This window comes from Melitaea cinxia, chromosome 5 (genome assembly GCF_905220565.1).
Source record: "Melitaea cinxia chromosome 5, ilMelCinx1.1, whole genome shotgun sequence".
In the NCBI taxonomy this organism is placed as follows: domain Eukaryota; kingdom Metazoa; phylum Arthropoda; class Insecta; order Lepidoptera; family Nymphalidae; genus Melitaea; species Melitaea cinxia.
The window spans coordinates 1,466,763-1,485,648 of record NC_059398.1 but is presented as its reverse complement, the minus strand read 5'-3'; the positions used below and the strand labels follow the sequence as shown (position 1 = coordinate 1,485,648).

Here is an 18,886-nt window from a genome sequence, read left to right as displayed (position 1 = left end):
TCCGAATCGGTGGTAGCTTCACTTTTTAAAAATGATTAAAATTTTAATTTGTATGATGCCGATTCGAAGGTGATTTTGAAGCCTATTTGAGTAAAAAACAGATTCTAAGGTGCTAATGAAATATAAATAAATTTAAATAAAGTTATTTTTGATTTTGATTTTGCTTTTGTATCAATACAATAAATTAAATCTACATTGTTACACGTGATCCGGAACTCTTCATGAGAGTATCTGGCTTGCCCTTTACCGGTTTCATCAATTAACTAAGTAAAGCGCGAGATTTTTCATACCTTTATGACTATTCTTCTATTCCTAGGTAACAACAGCATAACGGATATGTCGATCTTGATATTATAATAGTATTTTTAAAATAAACAAACTCTTCATAATTATTTTATCAATCGTATAAATATATACATAGTTATTTTATCGTTTCTCATAAAAATCGGCAAATTTGGGTGTTACGTGATTCAAATAAAATTAACAAACAGAATCATAAAATTGCGTCATCAATACGAAATCAATTTGAATAAAATAAAGTCTTTTCTAATTCTATTTTTAATGTTTTGACCTTTAGGTTTTTTGTTATACAACTAAGTCGGCTAACAATAATATGGCTCATCTGATAGTAAGCGATTACCGTAGCTTATAGACCTCTGCAACAGCAGAAGCATCGCATGCGCGTTGCCAACCCTACCTCTAATTACTCCCAGGAACTCTTGTCACCGTACTCACCACGAGAATACAACACTGCTTGAAAGCCGTATTACTTAGCTGTGATCTTCTGTAAGGTCGAGGTACTCCCCCAGTCGGGCTGCTCCAGATTTTGAGCAGGGTATTTCCTCCTGTAACCTACCTCAGTTGCTGATTTATTACAAAATACAATAAATTTTATTTAATAAGTAACATCAATTGACTCATAGTATTTGTACATGATTAATTTAAAAATAATATTACATAAATTCATTTTTGATAAAAATTTTAGACTTGTATCATTAGCCTAAATTAACCTGTCCGAAGCTTTGAGTGATGTGCAAATTTACGCAATTAATAGAAGAAATGCAAAAAAAGCAAAAGTAACATTAAAAAAATTGGTCGAGTATATACAGATTAATTAGTCGCATGGAAGACTAAATCATAATTAACTTTTATGCCGTCGATATAAGGTCGATCTAGAATTGTCTCCAATCGGACTATTATAGAAATTTGCAGTTAAGGCTGTAATAATATAATCGTTCAATTCACAAAATGTAAATAACTATTAAATATGAGTAGGAATGAGTAGTAATTAAATTGTTTTACTTTCATTTTCAATTGAAATAGTATCTAATGACTGCTCAATAATGAACTGTTGTCTTGATTTTAGATATTTTTCCCGTTTTCGAGTTATCGTTTTTCACGCCTCGTATTTCCATACTTGAATAGTTCGAGTCTATAGTGAGTACTTAGTAAGTAATGATTCTTAATCTCAGATAGATCTTTTCAAGTTATAATAATAAATAATAATAATAATAAGTTTTTTTCAGACGAAGGTCCATACAAAGAAAGGTATAAAAAATAGTTTACGTAAAACAAAGATAATACAACAAAATAAATTAATTTAAAACATAAACAAAGAATTATATAGATTACATTACCTTAAATATACCTAACATTCATCGATATCCATATTGTAGGAATGCATTAAAAAAAAACCACTCCGCCATCTTGGGTGCTCCGCCATAATGGGTTTAGAACCACGTCACACAGCTATCCATGCATTGTCATCCCAAACTAAATGTGTATGCAAATTTCAGCTCAATCAGTTAAGGACATATGCTTCAAAATTGACTAGCAAGATTCCTCTCAAGTAAACATACATACACGTTAAATAAAAGCTTTTAATCATCATCATATTATCATATTATTAATAATTTATATTAAATATAATAACTTTATTTCTTAAGAGAGTATTCTTTACAAATGTGCAATACGAATAAAAATTTTAAACAAACACTCACTGTCTTCAAGGAAAAACCCCATTCAAGTAATTCGTGACTCAGTTCTAAAATATCTTAATTATAACATTATCTTTTTTTATGTACTGATTGTTTTTTTATATTACAAAACCACTACCTACAATCACGTTTTCAAGATATTGTGAAATTTATCTTGAGATTAGACGTACTTTCCAAAAAATAAAGATCTTATCTTTGTATTTAATTTATTTTATTAATTTTTACTATTACATAATATTATTTATCGAGCAAAAACAGTCACAAATAGACCTTTTTGAAGTTATACTTCTTTTGGTTAGGGAAAAATGGTGTAAATTTTTACGATGCGCGCGCACACCGACACAAGAAGTTAACTAGTCAATGACGAAGAAGTTAGCAACGTGAAGTTAGGTAGCCAATGAAGTATAACTTCTTACATGCGTACATAAGTACATACACTTTTTCTGTGTTACTATCTTTTTTCAAATTGTACGCAAAGTATTTGTCTTATTTAATAGACAAAAATGAACAAAAAAATACATACGAATTAATTGCTTTGAACTTCATTGCACTAAATTCATTGTTCAAAGCATTTCTGCTATTTTCTTTTTAGCCTTGTGTTCTGACAATTTTGGTAATCTGCTAATTTCACTATATCTAATAAGTTTAGGATGTACAGAATTAAGAGACAAGAATTAAGACAACGCTTAGTAAATCTTTTTGTTAAATCATTTTTTGCATATTTTATATCATTTTATTTATTAACTATTAGCTGTGCCCCGCGGTTTCACATGATTATCCAACACAAATATATATATATATATATATATTTAAATTGAGCCAATGCTTCCTGAGATTAGCGCGTTTCAACAAACAAGCATATTTTTCATTTTTAAAATAATTGTTTATTTATTTAGTTACGTATGCTTTTAAATATCTCGTCTATTAACTTACTCTCACAAATTCAAATATTATTACTAACTAGCAACCCGCCGCGGCTTCGCACGGTTTCAAAAACTATCAGTGTTCCTCTACTATTTTATCTATCTATCTACTATTTTATACATATAAACCTTCCTCTTCAATCACTCTATCTTTTTAAAAAAACCGCATCAAAATCCGTTGCGTAGTTTTAAAGAATTAAGCATACATAGGGACAGAGAAAGCGACTATGTTTTATACTATGTAGTGATGATGAGCCAGCCAATAAGTCCTTATGTATTTTCGAAAGTTTGTAAGAATTAATATATGAGTGTATGTTTATTTCATGTTATTGAAACGTTTGAGTTGAAACGCTACAGGCTATTTATGATTACCAGAGCAGTTTGTTGTAGTGATGCGAGTATTTGTACAAATATATCTTACCGGCTTTGATGTCTATCCTTGTGGATCTCCCCACCGTGCCTCGGCAAGCACGTTAAGCCGTCGGTCCCGGTTGTTATCATAATACCCGATAGCGATCGTTACTCATAGTAGCGAATATATCCGTCAACCCGCAATGGAGCAGCGTGGTGGATTAAGCGTCAATCCTCCTCCTACATGCCTAATCCTAGAGGCCTATACCCAGCAGTGGGATGCTACAGTGTGAATTTGAATGCTATTTATGATCCCATAATTTTCATAAGATCGTACGCAACGTGGGTGAAAAAATTAGAAGCAGCTAACAGCTAATACATTTCTTTATTCAAGCAAACCTCAAAATCACATTTAAGTGATCAATTTACAAGTATGTGTTTAAATAATTACAATTGATATAGAATTAATAACAGATTTCGAATGCAGATTCTTGTGAGAAGATACATAACTCACCAGTTAAAGTTTTTATAAATCTTCAAAACATTCAATTAACCATTACAAATGTAGTCACGTGTCCTTAATGACAGCTGTACTAAAGTTTTATAATTAGTATAATAATACGCTAATTAATACGCTAAGGTCTTCTTGCCTCCTTTTTTAGAAAAAACCTCACAATCACTCCACATAAATTATACATCATTTTATAGATAATTGCTTGCTCTACCGTTACCAACAACTAAAAAAAAATACTATCGCTTATGTTTTTGTAAATTAACAAAATTGTTGAACATTGAGACATAATACAGCAATGCTGCCATCTGACGGCTTTAATTTTGAAACAACGTCAACATTATTGACGGTCGGTAAATTTTTTGTTCAATTTTAAATCAACTCACGTATAAATAAATTAATAATCTCGCAATCAATCGCAATAAATAATTGTAATTTTGTAAAGTGATAATTATTACAGTACTTAATATTTTACTTAACTTGTTTTGTTTTTTTAAATTGATTACAAAATTTTACAATCTACTTATAAAGGGCATTTAAAGTTTGCTATCATCGATTTGTTAAGTAATAAATATCGCAATAAATGATTGTCTTAATAAGACCACGATTGTATCTCTTGTTTATTCCTTGATCATACGTACACTTTACCACTTACATAACCTGTCTTTGTTTAAATTAAATTAGTGTTATATACACACCAATGATCCAGGTAGTAACACCCCACTGCTGGGCATAGACAAAATTAAAATCAAAAATATCTTTGTCCAAATAGGCTTCAAAAACACCATCGCAACTTCATTTTACGAATTAAAATTTTAATTATTTTTAAAAGTGAAGCTACCACCGGTCGCATATGCAGATTCGGCAGCGAAAAATCGACAAGAAACTCCGCAGTCACTCTTTAATATATATATAAACTGTGTCTTTGTACGAATTTGGTAATATCTTGCATGACATACAGCGTCACTAAGTCCACTCATCTTTACCATTTATGTAATCCTGCACCGAATATTAGCTTTAGCTATTAATTTCTTTTTAATACAAACTTCAATATCGTTTGTAGAATTTTATATTTCATTCCTACATGTATGTATGGATCGCAGTTTAATCCACCACACTGCTCCACCGCGGGTTGTTGGATATATTCCCTATTATGAGTAACGATCGCTATCAGGTATATATGATAACAACCGCGGCCGACAACTAATAGTACTTCTGAGGCTTGGGCAGTCTCACAATGGACACCCAGACCGGATGTTTAGCGCATACACTACTTGAGCGATGTCACCTTGCATAACTCCGACATTACATCTAAATAGCTGAATTGTTGATACACATTACCTTCTTTTCTTAAACTCGGTTGATAATAAAGATAAAATCTTTATTAAGTAAGTTAAAGTGACAAGCATGCCTAATACGTTGTATTTGTGTTAATGTCTTCGCATATAATAATTTGATTCAGCAATTTTGTATGTTGAAATGTATAATCGCTCGGAAGTCAATGTCATGAATTATATAATAATACAAACGCGAAAGTAAATGCCTGACGGTTGTCTTAAACGACAGTTATTTAAATTTGATATAGACATAAATATTTTTTTTTTTCATTACAGCCTATACAGTCCACTGCTGGACATAGGCCTCCACAAGTTTACGCCAAAATTAACGTGAACTCATGTGTTTTGCTCATAGTCACCACGCTGGGCAGGCGGGTTGGTGACCGCAGTACTGGCTTTGTCGCACCGAAGACGCTGCTGCCCGTCTTCGGCCTGTGTATTTCAAAGCCAGCAGTTGGATGGTTATCCCGCCACCGGTCGGCTTTTTAAGTTCCAAGGTGGTAGCGGAACTGTGTTATCCCTTAGTCGCCTCTTACGACACCCACGGGAAGAGAGGGGGAGGCTATATTCTTTAGTACCGTAGCCACACAGTACAGACATTAATATGCTATAATGGAAATATTCGCATCCAAAAAAGAAACACTCTTTTACATCTCTAACGAATTCGTATTCAGAGATCTCTCAAAATAGTACGAAAAGAAGCGTTATGCGATTAATACTTGACTCCCTCGCGATTTCATTCGTTATTTAGCATGTACATAAGAGTTATAATCCAGTGTTCAGGCTATAGTTATTTTCATATAGTCGAGACTGAATACATCCAGACAAACTACACACAGACAGAAACATGAATGTGTATAAATACAAATATATCGTTCAGTCATAAATTAAATCTAAAAGCCTTTTAAAAGAATAAATTTATAAGCACTGTATTAATTATTCAAAGGATAAGCTTAGCAAAAATCAATCAGAGATAATAGAAATAAATAGAGTACTGTGTGGCTACGGTACTAAAGAATATAGCCACCCCCTCTCTTACCGTGGGTGTCGTAAGAGGTGACTGAGGGATAACACGGTTCCGCTACCAGCTTGGAACTTAAAAAGCCGACCGGTGGCGGGATAACCATCCAACTGCTGGCTTTGAAATACACAGACCGAAGACGGGCAGCAGCGTCTTCGGTGCGACAAAGCCAGCCCTGCGGTCACCAACCCGCCTGCCCAGCGTGGTGACTATGGACAAAACACATGAGTTCACGTTATTTTTGGCGTAAACTTGTGGAGGCCTATGTCCAGCAGTGGACTGTATAGGCTTTAATGATGAATCAGAGATAGACACAAAAAAGAACCATTTTTATTATTATTTATGTTATACAAATTATACATACATTCTACATACAACTAAGTCACCGAACAAGAGTACGCGTCACCTGATGGTAAGCGATTACCACAGCTTGTAGACGCCTGCACTAGCATTGCAAGCGCGTTGCTGACTCAACCCCAATCCCCTCGAGGATCTCTGGTCGCCTTACTCATCACAGGAATACAGCACTGCTTAAAAAGTTTTTATTTTGCTGTGATCTTCTATAAGGTCGAGGTACTTTTCCGATCGGGCTGATCTCGTTTTTGAGAAGGATATTGCTTGCTATGCCCTACCTCAGATAATTATCAAGTCTCCATAATATGAGAGAATTAATTAGGTACAAGAAAATACACAAGTTGTACCTTCAAAGAAATTACAAAATAAGTTTTAAAATGTTTTAAAGGATTCTTTACTACATAGTATACAAAAGTAACAAAGTATTGAGCATAGTCTCAAGATGGCCATTCACCATAGAGATGCTGCCGTCATTGAGAATGTGCTCAAAATGTTGAAAAATGTAGAGGTGTGAAGACATTATTGTATTGTAAGTATAAATTATGCGTAGATAAAAGTGTAAAGTAAGTAATATAAATAATAAAATTGAATGTAATAGTATAGGAATAGGATAATGTAATTGTAATGATAAGGCTTTATATATTTACTTAATAAGATAGGATTAGTCATATAATATATTAATAAAAAAAAAAAAAAAAAAAAATTAAATTTAAATGGACAAAACGATTCCTAACCACAAAAAAAAAAGTACCTAACTACTAACAATAACATAGGTTAAGTGTACATTGTAAGTAGCAAATAAGTGTACATATATTGTAGTTAGAAAATAAGTGTACATATATTTTAGTTAGCAAATAAGTGTAAATATAATAAAAATAATTAGTATATAAGAATATAAAATAAGCAATATGTAGAATAGTCTTGGTCAGTGGACTCGCGTCGACTTTTAGAAATTTGAAATTTTAAGACTAGTTATTAAGGCTTCTAGATTCTAAGTTGCGGTGAAGTACCGATGCATGTTAAAAAATAATAATAACAATATATGGAATAACAAAAGCACGGGCATAATAAGCCTGTGGATATATCACATAACTAAAAAAAAAAAAAAAAAAAAGTAACAAAGTAAACAAAGTCGCTTCCCGCTGTCTGTAGGCTTAAATATTTAAAACTGTGCAACGGATTTTGATGCGGTTTTCTGTAGTAAATAGATTGATTTTAGAGAAAGGTTTATATGTACAATACACGCATAATATAGTAGAGGAACATTGTCAGTTTTAGAGGTTTCTAATGTGATGTCGTAAATAAACACATTGTTTTGCGCTTACATTGCAAATATTTATTTAATATTTAGTATCAGCATTGTAGCCGTGCGAAGCCGGGGCGGGTCGCTAGTCTTCGATTAAGTGCATATCCAATTAGTCCTATGTACATCTTATAATATTAATATATTAAAGTGTCAAGCTACCATTCACATTTTTAGGAGCGGACTTCGTTGCATAATAGTGACCAGTGAATGTTCTTAGCGGATCATTCGTCAGATGTGACGGACGTCAGATATAGGTGAGGTCGTGAGTGCGTTTTCGTTACACGATTTATAGATACTTCTATAAATAAATAAATATCTTTGTTACATTCACTCATGGTCGTCTGTTCCTAGGGTAAGCAACTTAATGCTTGTGTTATAGGTAACAACCATGGAAATAATACATATATAAATATAGATATTACATCCAGACTCAAGAGGGGGATCGAACCCACACGGAACAGAAAGCAGGACCACTACAAACTGGGCCAACGGGCTAGTCATCACACATTTGGAATTAGGTGTTATAAAAAATAACTTTATTTTCATACTCTTGAAGTTAAAAATATGCCATTTTATTACCTATATTATTATTTTGTTACATAATATAGACATGAAGGTTATTTATCAAGGACTTTTAGTAAAAAATAATAATAATGCTGACATCATGTCGAAGTAAAAAAAAGGAAAAATCTGACATAGAATGTACCCTTTAATACATTTCAAAATGATATATAAACAAAGTTATATAACAAATATGTTACAATAACCGCAAAATAACATTTCATTGCGCTAAGAAATATCCAAAGCACGCCAATGGAAACGACTTCAACGCGATTCGGCGATAATTCTCAATCCTTTCTCTAAAAGACCGTACACGACGTACATACACATGACACGGGTGTGTGTTGGCATGCATGTATTTGTATGTGTGTGAAGTATCTGATGAATGAAAGTTATTAGAGCGCAGATGAGTATACATAGAGTAATGATTGCAATCACTTACAACTATTATTTTAATGTATTTTTTTTTTATTTACAAATTTGAATTTAAGTGTAAAAGTACCAAAGCGCAAGAAAAAAATACTATTGCCACTATTTTGAAATAAAATAATATTCCTTGCAAAAACCTATCGTTGCAGTCTTATGTATAATTTAATATTTGTTGTTTTATTAGTTTCAGCCTGTAATATCCCACTGCTGGGCATAGGCCTCTTTCCCCATGTAGGAGAAGAATCAGAGCTTAATCCACCACGCTGCTCCAATGCAGGTTGGCGGATATATTCCCTACTATGGTAACGATCGCTATCAGGTGTACATGATAACAACCGGGACCGGAGGCTTAACGTGCTCTCCAAGGCACGGTGGGGAGACTCACAAGGACTGTACAAACACCCAGACCACGGCAAACACCTGTATGGCCAATACAAATGTTTGTCACGTGCGGGGATCGAACCCGCAACCGCCAGCGCAACAGATACAATCCATGGCTGTAACCGTTGCGCCAACGCGGCGTCCAATATTATTTTTTAATATTATAATATTTGTTGTATAAAACATTAATTAAAATAAATCTAAAACAGTAAAAAAAAATCCTACTATATATAAAATATAACTTATAGAAAGTATTAATAAAGAAAACAGGCGTGAAACTCCCAGGCTATAATCTGCCAGGTGTCATATTAAGTAGCGTGTGATATATGACATCTTACGACACCATCCCCGTCAACTATATATCAATCAGATAAGAATACAATGTAATAATAAAATCACAAGCGAATTATACGGTGGACATCATTAGCAAGTGAGTTTTGAAAGCGTATGTCGTAACTTTTATAGCTATTCATATATTTTTGTGTCATATAAATGAGAGCGGTTAGTACCAGTTTTGTAAAAGTTTAAGCCACAGGGATATTCGGGAAGTTAGGAGAATAGTAGAAAGGGAAAAGACTTCGACCAACAATTGTGACCTGTTGTACATTCGGCACAATATTAATTTGTTTAAAAAATATAAGTACACTACAAAAAAAATACCGAATCCTACATAAGAGAAGAAAAGTTTGTCTATATATTTTAATAAGTAAGCTTGTCGTGTGTGTGTTAATATTATCATATATTAAAGCTGGACGAAGTCGACTGAGATTTCACAGAATATAGATTATATATATTTGTTAGAAAATAATACCTATTGTTAAAGAAACATTTAAAAATGCGGTGTCAGATAATTTTTACCTTTAACTTATTTATATTAATAAATAAAATACAGTAAATACTAAATACAATTTATTCTGTTTTAATAAATCAGCAACTGAGATAGAGTAAAGCAGAAAATTTCCTGCTCAGAATATGGAGCAGCTCGACTACCTCCTTACAGAAGATCACAGCTAAATAATACTCTTCTTGATCCTGTCGGTGAGTAAGGAGACCAGAGATTTTCAGATTTTACGAAAACAAATTTAATTTAAGTATCATTAAAAAAAGTTCATAAATTAATTTTATTTCAAATATTTAGTGCCAAGCATATTTATGTATATTTCTCTTACTCTACGCCTCCATTAATCTGTACGATTTCGTAATTTTTAACAATATTACAAACTCGGTTTCATATTTAATGTTCTTGTTCTTGAATTCACGAATTTTAGGCTACAGCCTCTTAAATAATTAATTTAACTACGAGATGTTAATTGATGCTCTAATTGCTCGCATTACGATTGTTTATATTACCGTTTTTTTTAGTTACTAAATTTAATTATTATACGGGTGACGAAGTAAATGAGGAGCAATAGGTTAGCATAGTATGGGCATTTAATGAGGAGGGATGAATGCTATATTGGTAAAAGAATGTTAGGGATGAATGTCGGACGAAGAGCGTTCGGCAGACCAAAAAAGCAATGGATGGATCGTGTGAGTGAGGATATGGGAAAGAAAGGTGTAAACGCTGAATTGACGAATAATAGAGAGGAATGGAAGAGGAAAACATGTTGTGCCGACCTTACATAAGTGGGATGAGGGCAGGAAGATGACGATGTTGGGTATGTCAAATGTGTTTGTTCAAATTATTTATTATTTAATTTAGTATTTTACTGTATTTGTTACAAAAATACAATATTATACAAGATTTCTTAAAAGACTGCCAGTGGATGTGTTACCTGTCTATGAGACCCAAGGCAGTTGAGGTGTTTGTTACACATTTATACCTAAATTGAAAAGTTAGTAGCAATAAAAAGTTTAAATATATCTATTCTGGTGGATGTTTGTTGACAAGGTAAAGAAATCTATATATATATACATCTGCTGTCAAGATGTTTTTCGGGGCTAATCTCCGAAACTACTAGATCGATTTTATTGATATCTTACACAAATGTATAGCTTTGTTCGAATTAAATTATAGGCTATATTTTATTAGGTATATTAATTATATTCATGAAAAAAGGCGGTACGAAGTTTATAAGGTTAGCTAGTAAGTGTGTATAACTGACTTGGACATAAATTACAATGTAACATGCCACTTCTTAGAACTCTTTAACCTATGATCCAACTGTTGTTGTATGTCGAAGTTCAATGACAATGTCATCTCAATGTAACCATCGGATGCTGGAACATGACATTCGTTATTAAGACAATGACATTTAAGTTTATAGTGACAAAGGTGCGTGAACTTAGTGGCGCTAGCTTTCATACAGGATATGTGACTGATTTTATAATTTATTATATTATACTTCGGACAAAGAATTAGTCTAGCTATTCAAAGGGGGAACGCTGCCAGTATCTTCGGAACCTTGCCTAAAGGGACTCGTTTTAATAATATTTTTTAGTTATTATATTATGTACATATATACTTAAGGTTTTTTTAGTTTAATGTAATTTAACTTATTTATATAGTAATAATTGTATATATTATGTGCTATGTGCTCAATTAGTGTTTGTATAGTATTACAATTAATTGTTATATATTGTCATTGTCACCTTGTAATTATATCATGTTCATTTATTATTAGATAATGCATTTTTTTAAGAGTAACCTTCACTTCTATTCTACGTAAAATATTCAACAAGAAACTCTTGTCGATTATTTGGATTAGAATCTACATTCAGAAAGAGTGAAAGAGTTTGTTTCAAGTAAACTAGAATTAAGTAAGCAAGAATTAAATATGTTGTGAAATGATTTAAAACTGCGCCTTTAAGAGTTTGATAAAAGTAAAATTTTGGTGTAGTATTTTTTCGAATATACATACATATAATCACACCTCTTTCCCGTAGGGATAGGCAGAGACCACTTCTTTCCACTTGCTACGATCCTTACATATTTCTTTCGCTTCGTCCACTTTCATTATTCCCTTCATACATGCTCTTCGGTTTAGGGTACTCTTGACCTGGTCTTTTTTCAAGACATATTTGGTCTCGGAACGTCCGCCTAGGTCTACCCCTTCCAACCCTTCCATCCACACTCGCCTTATACACTTTTTTCGAATATAATGCTATAAATCTTAAGTGTTTTTATTTTGTAATCAAGCTACCTTATATAATATATATTATTTATATCACATTGCATTATAAACCTAACAACAAAATACCTTGCGCAACATTTGAATGAAATATTAAGTAATATTTTCATAAAAGGTGTACTAAAAAAATATTTAAAAAAAAAAGTCGTGTGAATTTGGCAAAGCAATAATACTTACGAAAAAGCATCTAACTTGCGAAAAACAGCTTAGTAAATAATTTATATGAAAGTTGTTTATAATCTTTTTCGATTTTTTTTTCTCTTTTTTATAATTTAAAAAAAACACAATCACATAAAAATACGACAAAATCAATGCGGACATTCCGAGTAACAAGAATTTGTGAACTATGTACATATGTGACAATGTTATGTAATAATCAAACAACTTGAGATGACATCACTGTCTTGAGATATAATATGACATTGCTTGTCACTGACCGCAGCCAGGGTGAAGGATTTTTGCACATGATTTTGTAATATCATTATTTGTTTGAAATTTCGACATTAAGTGTCACTAAGTGACGTATAAGTCATTAAGTGACAATATCTTTCTTGATCGTAATAATCTTAAGCTTTTGTTTGTTATTTTTGATGATGAACTGAAGTGATGTAATATATATTTCCACTGGGAAATTTCCAGTCCCACTTAATAGAACTGTTTTATCAATTGTTTTTAAACATAATTAAAGTGTTATTTCTCAAGTGTATGCAATATATATATAAACAAATAATAAATATATTAACGAGCAATTGTTAAGCAACAATTATCGTTTAATCGCATGCCTATTGTAAGACCTAATTTTTGTAGCAATATCTGGTACGAAGGATTCTAATCGCCGATTTTTATCACTTGTAAATAACAACGTGTCAGCAATAGTTGCGCTAACTAGGCTATAGCTTTGCTCGATGGATGATCAGATGCTTTAATATCTCGATGGATTAATTCAGCCAGCAATATTCCAGTGCTTAGCATAGCCCTCCTCATACACATGTAGGAGAAGGGTGAGAGCTTAATCGACCACGCTGCTACCCACTGCGAATGACCCCCCCTTTTCCTAACAATGAGGAACGAAAAAAAAATGTATCGTATGTTAGAATAAGAAACGGTCGGTGGACTCACGTCTCTGTTGGACACATTAAGTTAGTCTAACTTAAACAATGATATGTACGATTTTATTTTTGTGTTACCCACACATTAGGAATTCTAAACATTTTTGAATATCATATCAAAAGTTGACCGCTCCAGCGGGGTTCGAACCCGCGTCTCCGACTGACCGTGTCGGCGCTCTAGCTTTCCGTTCGTAACGTTCCATAGCTTAAATGGCTAGAGCGCCGACACGGTCAGTCGGAGACGCGGGTTCGAACCCCGCTGGAGCGGTCAGTTTTTGATATGATATTCAAAAATGTTTAAACAATGATGTTGCTGAGTAACGCCTACCTTGATTTTAAAAAAAATTGCATGTTTTAAAAATAAAAAAGGACATGGGTTCAAAAACCTTTGGATGTATACTACATAAAAAAAAAAATACTATGAGGAACGATCGATATCGGGTGCATATGATAAGAACGAGACTGCCAGCTTAACGTGCTCTCCGAGGCACGTGGGGACACCCACAAGGACTAACAACCAGGCCGGAAATACAACGGTTTTACAAGTACAAAATTTGTTATTAATGCCCCAAAGACTTAAGAAAGTATTACACAATTTTGCGAAATAATTTTCAAAACAAACATTGCGACACAAACACGGTGTCCGGTAAATTGTTTAATGTAAGTCCCCATTGTATTCAGATTTGATGGTTATTTATGTAAATTCACGAACATTTATTGATATTTGCTAGGGATTTCGTTATGAGTATTAAATTTTTGAATACTGAACTGGCAGTGAAAGTTTTTTTTTTCGTATTAAAGGCACATCAACATCATACGTTTTGAAACGTACTTAACATATAAAGTATTTAAAACTGATTCGAATCTGATACGAATAACAAATTTACACAACAAAAAATATAATAAATTGTAAAAATGAACAATTATAAAATGCATTATGAATATTTATTTCCATTATATTTAGTGTTGTACATTTATAATATTTTTTTTTTTTCGCTTTAAGGTGTTATAAAATTACTTTTTTAATAATAATGAAAAAGAATTTTATTTTCGAACTTTCAATTTTATTTTTTATACTTATAACTTTATTATAATTCTCAACTATTTAAATTAAATTAATTTAAAAGATAAAGGAAGTTGCATACAAGATGCTAAATTTTCTCAGCGTTGACAGACTTAAATAAAAACTTAAATATTTTAAGGAAATACGTAATACACATCGCAAAGTTATATCAATAAAAACAATTATTTACAGTTGTTCGTGAGAAGCTAACACCGGATTTAGCATAAAAATTGTGCTGAGCTAATAAACCGATAAAAAAACAATATCATTTAAAGTAGGTACTAATTAAATATAGTTTACTAATTAATTTCAGTCACGGTAACTTGTATGTGTACATGGATATTTTTACCAAACATATATATTCAAAATAGTTTCAAATTTTCTTATTTCTATTAAAACCTTTTTGGTTCAAATTTCGACTATTTTTAAATGTAGTTCTCATTTCGAAAACTGGTTAAATTAGTATTTAATAAAATTATTTTTTAAAAGCAAAGGTAAAATTAGTTTTAGTGTTAAATTCGTAATTTCCTTAAAAGGTATTTTATTATTTCAATAGAGTTTTAAGGTGGAATCACATACACGTATCAATCTGATTTTTTGATTTTTGTGATGCAATGTGAGTCGTTTATATTTTACGAATATTTATTTAGCTCTGTATTATTATATATGTATCTTTTTTTGATAAAATTAACTAATATGTCAAAAACATGTATGTAGTTTGTGTGTAAATGACATGTGTGCATAGTACAAAATATTTGAAATGAATTAGACAGAAACATCCTGGAAGCGTCGCATTGTTTTACTAAACTTTATTTTGATATACAGAAACCTGTAACATCTCACTGCTGGGTTCCTTTATTCATGTAGGGAAGCGTGTAAGATTTATTCGCCACAATCCTTAATGGCTGGAATTTTTTTTACCAATCCTTAGTCTAGTTTTAACTTACGTACTCTCCGAGATATTCTCATGAGATACACAAAATAGACAAACATATAGTCCAGGAAAACAAAATTTATTAATATAATATAAAATATTAGGTTTCTGCTATACTTTCGCAAAATCAAAACAGCTTTATTCAGATAGGCTTCAAAAGCATCTTCGAATCGTCATCTTACAAACTAAAATTTAAATTATTTTAAAAATGGAAGCTACCACCAATTGGAATGTAGATAATGTAACTGTTGGTGTTAAAGGAACTTTCAACAACACACTAGATTTAAGAAAATATCTAATCATCTTTTCCGTGTTTGGAATACAAAATTATTTATTATTCACTTCGTAGAAGCGTTTCGTTATAGCAATGTGACACCAGCTTAAAGTTACTTTTATATGCTTAAAACGCATCTACGGAACCTTGGCACGAATTTAACCGATAATATCGAATAACTGTAACAAAATCGCGTTTGCTCTTGCGCAACCCACTTGCGGACACTACGTCCTACCAAACCAAAGTTATTAGGGAGATAATTTGGTATCAAACTACTGGGGCCTTCTGATAGTACTTCCACTGTAATTATATTGTCTCGCTTGTTAAGTCAAATTAAGTTTTATACTTTTGATAGTTTATGTATAACGTAAATGTTTAATAAATAATAACCACACGTTTTCAATCGCTATGCCGTTATGATACAGAATGTTTACTCACCAAACGAAAATATTATATTTTGTTATAAGTCAATAAAAACTAAATCATAAAACCTTCATCTTGTTAAAATCTACATAATTATGAACTAGTGTAATTAGTCTATGAAAACAATTCCATATAGATACATAGTTGTACAGAGATAGCATTAGATAATAATGTCGGTCAGTCCGTCCGACCGGTACCTACTTAGAAAACACTACGTAATTTCTAATGAGTCACTCGTATTAAATTAATATACATAGAAACACGCTTCAGTACTAAAGGTATATTGTTCTAAATAAAATATTATATAACTATAAATACGCCCAGTGATCAAAATTCAACCGTTATTAAAAAATTAAATTAAAAAAAAAACAAGAAAATAAAGAACCTTTTTTTAAATAATTCAATTTGACTAGAGACTTTGACAATCAACAAAAGAGTATAAATATGCGTGTGTGTGTGTCAAATACACGGTAGATTGTGATGTTTTTTTTATTTTATTTTATTTATTTAATATATTTTTATGCATAATATAAAAAAATATGAGCATTCTGCACTCCTTCTCTATATAAACTATAAGTGTGAGAAATTTCATACTCCTCCGTCCAACCAATTTTCATAAAAAGAGGTACAAAGTGTTTGCTGCACATATTATTAATATATATGTACTAAACGTTGTTTTAATTATACCGAACTGCTAGATAAAGACCTATAGATCGATAATGATTAAAATTTAATCTTATATCAAGCAAACTTGCTATTAAAAGAAACACCCCCATCCCTATCAAGTGTTTTTGATAACAACCAGGGCTATCTATATCTGTTCTAAAGCACGAAAAACCCGAAAGAACTCCGAAGGAACACAGTGTTATTATTTTTTCGTTTGGGTTTTATCACCATAGCCTCACCTCAGTCTATCGCAGTCCACTGCTGGACATAAGTGGGCAACCATAGTCACCGCGCTGTGCAGCCGGGTTGGTGAGCGCAGGGCTGGCTTTGTCCCACCGAAGACGCCGCCTCTTCGATCTGATCACCATATATGTAACGTAAATTTCTAAAATACTTCTAAATAAAGCAAGTCATAGCTTGAAACGCGTCAAGTCATCGGCGTCAATTCTCGTCTTGTTAGGTTAGAAAGATTATGTAAACCATGTCCCTATCATCTTCATAGACTTACAAATGAACCTTTATTGACATAATTCAAAGGAAACGTTTAAATATCTAGTAGCAGTAATCGTGATTTTAAGAAGTAATTTTTACGTTATGGTGTTTTTATCTGTAGAATATTTATTCGGTGTCAAATAGTAAATTCGTATTGCAATTTTTAACTAAAATTAATTAATTAAAAAACAAATTTAATAATTGATTTGTAAAATGATAATTTATAAGGAAATTTTTTGATTTTCGTTTTATTATTTGTAAAACAATGATTGAAATTTTATTTTCAAGAAAATCTGTAGTAAATAGATTGTGTATATAATTTTAATTTAGAATAATTACATTTTATTAATATCTAATATATAAAATTCTCGTGTCGCGGTGTTTGTAGTTAAACTCCTCCGAAACAACTTGACCGATTCTCATGAAATTTTGTGTGCATATTGGGTAGGTCTGAGAATCGAACAACATCTATTTTTCATCCCCCTAAGTTATGGGGGGGGGGGGGATTGAGGAAGTTAATAACATATATGGCAAAACAACATGTACGGGGTCAGCTAGTTATCATATATTTTTAATGTCTAGCAGTCCTTGTAAGATCGCCTCAGAAGAATTCCGGCAGTAAATTTCAGTAGTAGCTGCCGACACCTCAAAGTACTCACAAATGTACTAAAATTTAACTAATTAGGAATAGAACTGAGGTAGGGCACAGCAGGAATTTCCTGCTCAAAATATGGAGCAGCCCGACTGGGGTAGTACCTCGACCTTACAGAAGATCACAGCAAAATAATACTGTTTTCAAGCAGTATTGTATTCCTGTTGGTGAGTAAGGTGACCAGAGCTCCTGGGGGGATTGGGGATTAGGTCGGCAACGCGCTTTCGATGCTTCTGGTGTTGTAGGCGTCTATAAGCTACGGTAATCTCTTACCATCAGGTGAGCCGTACGCTTGTTTGTCGACCCAGTGACATAAAAAAAAAAATAAAAAAAAAATATGACTATAATTTTGTAACAAATATAATCTACAATATGATGCACATTAATAAATAAATTTAAACTCATGTAATTGTATGTCCTCGTGGGGTCTCCCCACCGCGCCTCGAAGTTGTTAAGCCGTCGGTCCTAGTTGTTGTCATATACACCATATAGCGATATTTATTCATAGTAAGGGTAAGGGTAAGGGTAAAGGTACCCGCATTGGAGAAGGAGAAGTGGATTAAGCCTTCTCCTACATGGGGAAAGAGGCCTATGCCCAGCTGTGGGATATTACAGGCTGAAGCGTTATTTAATTGTATATAATAAATTAAATTAATAAGTAATAATATTAATTAGTAAGTTTTAAAATAATCAGTACCTGAAAAAATATCTTCAATTGTATTCTATAGTTAATCTATAAAAAGGCTTGATAGATAGTCTTAAAATGTATTATTATATAAATAACATGAACAATCAACAATGCATGTTAAACGCGATAGCCATTGTTCCTAATGTCTTATATTGCCATGCATAATTTAAGTGTTTGAATGTTATGGTATATTTAAATAAAATGGTAATTTGATAGTTTTGGAAATAAGTCTTTTGTTATTTTATTTTGTTATAGTTACAAAATATTGTATATATCTCAGTCT

At 32.2% G+C, this 18,886-nt stretch overlaps 1 long non-coding RNA gene across 1 annotated transcript; it reads left to right on the top strand.

Moving 5' to 3' along the window:
* Window positions 1-3,431: 3,431 nt before the first annotated feature.
* On the top strand, window positions 3,432-18,525 carry LOC123653937. Its single transcript, XR_006743159.1, has 3 exons — window positions 3,432-3,498; window positions 8,940-8,945; window positions 18,480-18,525. It is a non-coding gene; the product is annotated as an uncharacterized LOC123653937 (long non-coding RNA).
* The last annotated feature ends 361 nt before the right edge of the window (window positions 18,526-18,886 follow it).